This window comes from Amphiura filiformis, chromosome 1 (assembly GCF_039555335.1).
Source record: "Amphiura filiformis chromosome 1, Afil_fr2py, whole genome shotgun sequence".
Classification (NCBI taxonomy): domain Eukaryota; kingdom Metazoa; phylum Echinodermata; class Ophiuroidea; order Amphilepidida; family Amphiuridae; genus Amphiura; species Amphiura filiformis.
Window position 1 is genome coordinate 13,044,599 of NC_092628.1, and position 7,337 is coordinate 13,051,935.

Genomic DNA, 7,337 nt, shown 5'->3' on the forward strand with positions numbered 1-7,337 from the left:
TATTATATGACATATCTGTATACATGTATATTTTACCTATTTCCTGTTACATTAACATACGGCTTGTTTGAACACTGTTTATATACACACTGACGGTGCAAAGACATAAAGCTGTTGAATATTGGTTGCATATTTATCTTTGGATACAACTGAAGTTGATATGTCATTGTTAAGATTTATGGCAAAGAATGTTGTGCTTTGCAAATTAAAAATATTCTTCATCATTATGGTCTTGGTGAAGTGTACTTGGGTGTCACAAGGTGTAAAAATGTAACTTATTTTGTTGATTATTTGCAGCAAAGATAATGATATCCAAAACTGGCACAATGCAATTAAAGGCCTATTTGAGGATTTGCCAATTTGGAAGATTGTAACATGCACCTTTGTTAGTAGATGTGCTGACATAGCATGCAAGTAGTTAAACCAAAAGCTGTGTATTAAAGACAAAATAGGACATTTGATAGGAGGGGGGGGTAAGTACATCTAGGGTTTCAATTTTTATTTCATAATATTAGTTATATTGTAAGTTATAATATCTTTGACCTAGGCCTACTAAAAATCATTTTGACTTGAGAATGTGATTTTAAGCATGACTTTTAACAATGTGTGCCTCAATTTCACTAAATTGTTGACCCAATTTATTTCCGCCACGTCGCTCAAGAATCTAAAAAAGGGGGAGGTGGAGACCCATTTTTTCCTGCATTTTTTTTCATTAGTAAATATTATTAGTAACTACTATCTCACTTCATTACCCCATTAGCAATTCATCTGCCCCCCCCCCCTTCCCATTGCTTACATAAGCCAGATAGGCAGATGTAGACCCCATCACTCCCAGATGAAAATATCGGGTAATTCTATATCAAATCATGGAATATTTGAAAGCATACATTTTCATGATTTTGTACATGTTAAATATGTACTCTGGTTTTGCCTATGAGTGACCTGGATATAAAGAGAATAAGTTTCTTGATCAAGGATTTCCTGAATTTCAATCCTGGCTGACTCATGTCTATGCAAAGACCAAGTTCTTGTACTCATATTGACGGTCTGTGCATCTAACTTGGTTCTAAGGGGCGCACCATTACATTTTCTGAATAGGCGGAATGTCCTTCTTGTGTCAAATGATTTGGATTTAATGGCAAATTATTAAAATTGACATTGTTGACATTTTTAAATGTCAACAATGTCAATTTTTAAAACAGTCCTCAAAGTAAACTTTATCAATCTAATGATATTAAAGTATATGTATCTGGGATAAAAAGCTGACCAACATATGAAAACATTGACCTTTTGTATTGAAGATATACATGAAGTTTCCAAAAAGACCTACTAATTTTAGGTCTTTTGGATGCATGTTACTGGATGTACATGGGGTATATGCAACTTACAGGAGAGACCTACACAATGATTTCTTTTTTCTAGGCAAGGAATTTTGCATCCGAGCATTTTAAAACACTTTTTATCAAATAATTTTGTTTCAGGGGACACAGTTCATCTGATGTCAGTCACATCTACTCCATTTGGTGCTTCCTCGTCTTTATATAGTAACTTTGTGTGTCTTCTCAGTGATCCGGATAAAAACCAAGTTAATAATATCACACGTAGTAGATATGTAATGAGAGGAAGCATTTCCCCGTATGATACATTGTCAATACCTGATGGATCAGGTATGTTCACAAATCGAACATTGGGCTACATAGAAACTACTCTACCACCCAGCATAGAATCTCAGGGTGTATACTACTGTGAGGCATCTAATAGAGGACTCACCACAAGGGTACCTGTCACTATCCTGGCTACCAATAGTAAGTACTATATTCCAAGGCAATAATTATAGCATAGAATCTCAGGGTGTATACTACTGTGAGGCATCTAATAGAGGACTCACCACAAGGGTACCTGTCACTATCCTGGCTACCAATAGTAAGTACAATTCCTAGGCACTAATTATAGCATAGAATCTCAGGGTGTATACTACTGTGAGGCATCTAATAGAGGACTCACCACAAGGGTACCTGTCACTATCCTGGCTACCAATAGTAAGTACTATATTCCAAGGCAATAATTATAGCATAGAATCTCAGGGTGTATACTACTGTGAGGCATAGAGGACTCACCACAAGGGTACCTGTCACTATCCTGGCTACCAATAGTAAGTACTACAGGGTGTATCAAAATGATTGGTACCGGGCTATGTGACATATTCAAAAATATACCAAAAATATAAAATTCCTAATTGATACAGTTTTTGTACTATAAATAGTAAGTGGCATATGTTAACTTATTGATCTAATAGTCTGAAGATAATAGGTTGATGCATCTGGGAGCTATTGTCATTTAAACGAAGATCAACGTAACAACACAAGATGAATAGGTTCACTGCTTGAACTATTTATTGCATACGTGCTCTTCTCCTCAGTCTACATAATATAAAATTGCTTTACAGATGCTTTTACGAAGTAGTTACTGAGGTCCCTGCCTTACGACTCATGGGAGTGTGAGATGAAGGCATATCTTGATAATGAACTTAACACCCGGGATGGATCTATTCTGTAACTGCCCATATCAAATTTTGAAACATTGCGGATTATAGCATGTTTGTATGGGATACTCCTTGCTCTTGGAAACTGTCTTCTAAATCTTCTCTGCACTTCTCCATAGCTTGTGTCAACCAGTAATTCTTTACTATGAATGAATGCTGGAGTGTGGAATACTATGGAGCTATTCCAATAACCTTTATCAGGTCTAACCTACCATACACTGTCTACAGTCTATTGCCAATCTGCCACACCATCTACTTAGTAATCTCAAACATCTACTACAATTTAAATTACCGCCCTAGAAGGTGTTGCTACACAAACTTCTTTCACCCCACCTAAATTATTCAAGTCAGTAATACTACTCTCAACCAATATTTATTAGAACATTGATATATATTATGAATGAAAAAATAGGCAAGGAAAAAATTAAACAATTCCATGATTTTCAACATACCATTCTCACAAGGTATTTGTAGTAAAATAGAGCATTGAAAATGGTGCGCTACTGATCCAGCGTTACGATGAAAAGTGTTAAACGTCTACTTTCCTTTAGAAGCATGTAAGTTCTGAACTGAATGTGCTATCTTTATGATCTAAAATTCTTAGAGAAGATAAAACTACTATAATGTCAAATATTTAAACAATTAACCCCAAACTGGTACACAAAATAGTAAAAAAAATGAGAAGTCGTCGGTACCAATCATTTTGATACACCCTGTATTCCTAGGCACTTATTATAGCATATAATCTCAGGTGTATACTACTGTGAGGCATCTAATAGAGGACTCACCACAAGGGTACCCGTCACTATCCTGGCTACCAATAGTAAGTACTATTCCTAGGCACTAATTATAGCATAGAATCTCAGGGTGTATACTACTGTGAGGCATCTAATAGAGGACTCACCACAAGGGTACCTGTCACTATCCTGGCTACCAATAGTAAGTACTATTCCTAGGCACTAATGATAGCATAGAATCTCAGGGTGTATACTATTGTGAGGCATCTAATAGAGGACTCACCACAAGGGTACCTGTCACTATCCTGGCTACCAATAGTAAGTACTATTCCTAGGCACTAATTATAGCATAGAATCTCAGGGTGTATACTACTGTGAGGCATCTAATAGAGGACTCACCACAAGGGTGCCTGTCACTATCCTGGCTACCGATAGTATACAAATATTAACTGTCTATGAGTGTGATGGTCGAAATATAATCACAAGGTGAAAGATGGATTGTTCCATTCCACGAGCGAACGGCGAGTGGAATGGAACAATACATCTTATTTCTTATTTCGACCATCACTAATTTGAGACAGTTAATATTTGTTTTATATCACTCATACATAAATTCTATTACTATTTAAGGTAGGAAATACATTTTTTCATCAACATAACACCATGTTTTGCCGTGATATACTTCACATTTTGGGGTCCACCCCATAACTAAATCGGCGAGTCTAAGAGTCAGCTTGACGGCTTGGCGCAGGCGCACTCACGACAGAGCACTATGATGGTAAAGACTATCACACGGAGAGGGTGATAGTAAAAATGGCAAATGGTAATCAACCAATGAACTGTCTAGAATTTATGTATGAGTGATATAATAAGTACTATTCCTAGGCACTAATTATAGTATAGAATCTCAGGGTGTATACTACTGTGAGGCATCTAATAGAGGACTCACCACAAGTATACCTGTCACTATCCTGGCTACCAATAGTAAGTACTATTCCTAGGCACTAATTATAGCATAGAATCTCAGGGTGTATACTACAGTGAGGCATCTAATAGAGGACTCACCACAAGGGTACCCGTCACTATCCTGGCTACCATGCCAATAGTAAGTACCATCACTGCAAATTCATTATATGCAACACAGATGGCAGAACAGAACTGTATAGGCAGTGGTTCAATATGCAACATAGATGTCAGAACTGGGGTGGCATGTGCACTGGGTGGCACTGTTGCCACCCCATAAAATATTCTTTAGTCAAAGGGTAAAAGAAATGTATAAATATGGAATTTAGAGTTTATAGTAGAGTAATAAACCACCTTTTGGTATAAAATATTACCAAGAAAAGCAGCACCAAGACAGTTCCGGTAAAACAATAACATCCGGCCAGGATTCCCGCTCCAAGCAGATGGATCAATAACAACATCAATCGCTTTGGGAAAGCTAGAAAGTTTTTGGTGAAACTGTCAGCAGAAAAATGTAAGTTTTTCCTTTGGTCTTGACAAAGAACTTAAAATATAATTAAAGACCAAGATAAAAAGAATTTATCGCGTCTGATGTCACTGTCAATTACGATCCTTGATTGGTTTACACAGGTTAATCAGCGCGTAAAAGGAAGACCGATCTATCTGGTGCTGATCGGAGAAAAGGAATAGCAGCAAATGGCGAAAAAGTCCATACTTTTACAAGGCAAAAAGCAGCTTTTCTAGGCATTGTGGACATGGTGCCTTTACCAAAGAAAGTTTCCTACTATAAAGACCTAACTTTTGAGATGGTTTGCATGTCGAAAGGTGCAAAATTAACAATAAGGCGCACGGTTATAAATCCGCGTTCAGCAAGTCATCATCACGACACTTGTAAACAAACCATGCTCGGGTTTGATTGACAGATGACGTCAGACGCGATAAATTCTCTTTATCTTTGTCTTTCATTATAGCAACTGGGTTAAATATCTGTAACCTTTTTTTTGTCAACAGGACGTTTTGACGGGCCATTCACACTAACAAGTAATGCAGGCGATGCCTTTAACCTTTTTGTCAACATTAAAAACACTCCTGCTGGGTACTCAACATCAGATATTCGATGGGAGAAACAAGGTGCAACAGTGGGTGAATTCCAGGATATTTCAAGTGGTGATGGTAGTACTACTCTGGTCTTCGATCCTGTAACAGTAGAGGATGCTGGAGTCTATGCCACTTACTTGAGAAATCTACGCAATGAATTCTTATTCAGTCTGGTTAGACTCATTGTGAGAGGTAAGAATTGTTTGACTGTTGTTATCGGGGGGGGGGGCACTCCAACTTTGGAGGTTAAGTGTATGTAAGGCTGTTAGGACCCATTTTTAAGCATCGCTGTCACCCAAAGATCCCATATTTGTTTATGAACACATGCTCTGTCACCCGAAGACCCCTTATTTTTCCATTTGATCTGTCACCCAAGGACCCTTATTTTTCAATTTGAACAGTTCATTTGTCACTGATTTTGTTACTTATTTTGAAAAAACAAAGAAATTTGAAGCCATTTAGAATTTAATGTTCAAGGTTTCTGCACCAGTGTTTCGGCTCTCACCCAAAGGATCCATTCAAGAAAAGGTCATGTTCTCACCCATTGACCCCAGATTTTTTACATTTTGCTCTCACCGAATGCCAAAAATCATGCACTGACCCAATGACCCCATATTTTTTACATTTTGCTCTCACCGAATGCCCACTGTGAAAGTGCCAGCCCAACAAATATATACATTTCATATTGAAGTGCCCCCACCCGGGGTTGTTCATTTTTCACATTCAAGGCACACAACCCAAAGTGGTCAATATTCCAGATGGATCTGCAAATCCATGGAACTTAACAGATGGGTGGTTTTTTAATGTTGTTAAACCTTATGGAAAGCGAAGATTGAAGGCACAACTGGAATTTGAATTTCTTGCCATCTGAAATTTTCTGTTTAATGTTAACATATGCTGTTTATATTTTCTGAAACAAATATAGAAGAAGAATTATGTAGCTTGTGGTAAAGTAAGCTTCTATCTTTTGAAACATTGGTATTTTGCTTAACCTCAAATAATGTTTTGATACAATATGCAGAATGTCCTGCTGGAAGATGGGGACCTCCGTCCTGTGTAAGGACATGTGATAACTGTTACAATGGAGGCATATGTGATGACAAGACTGGAGAGTGTGTATGTAGACCTGGATTCATGGGACCTAACTGTCTTACAGGTATAATGTAACATGTTAGCTATAATTTTGCAATTAGACCTATGTATGGGTATTACATGTAAAAACAGTGGCATGATCGACGGGAATTATATAAATAAACATAATTTTTCACCAGGTTCGCCGTCGCTATTAATAATAAAGGAGACAAGTAGAAAAAGTGATCCCACCTGGGAATCGAACCCAGGACCTCAGGTTTACGAGACCTGTGCCTTAACCACTAGGCCACGGGAGCTTCATGATTAGGCTGGTTGAAATTCGAACCCATAAGCGGTCACTTAAACTTATCTCCTCCCCACAAATAGCCCATAGCAGCTAGGGTCATAAATGCGAGAATATCTGGGTATACCCATAAGCTTTACTACATTGAATGGACTATGATTATCAAAAGGATGTGGGTCAAAGCAGTGATATTTGTTGAATATTTGCAGCATGTGGAAGAGATACCTATGGGCATGACTGTGGCCATCAGTGTAGGACAACATTATTTACAGACACATGTGCAGGTTCTGTGTTCTGTATGCCAGATCCTGTGGGTTGTAGCTGTATGACGGGATACACAGGACCAGAATGTCAGAATAGTAAGTGACAAGTTGAAATCGCATTGGATTTTCCTCCCAAATATCAAAAATCATCGTCGTCTTCGCCACATAAAAATGATGAGTCGAAAGATTTATATAGCACTTCTACAAGATCTATGGGTTGCTGTTCACCCTAACATGTTTCTGTCTTATGCTAATATTGTTATTGATTCGTAATTGTTATGTTAATTTGCACTTTTTGCATCAATTAATTTGTAATTGATTAAAATTTATGTACAATGTGGGTGATAGGCTGTCATTAG

At 37.6% G+C, this 7,337-nt stretch overlaps 1 non-coding gene across 1 annotated transcript; it reads right to left on the minus strand.

The window, feature by feature from the left end:
* Positions 1-6,654: 6,654 nt before the first annotated feature.
* Positions 6,655-6,728, minus strand: Trnat-cgu (transfer RNA threonine (anticodon CGU)). Its single transcript has one exon. It is a non-coding gene; the product is annotated as a tRNA-Thr (tRNA).
* Positions 6,729-7,337: the final 609 nt, after the last annotated feature.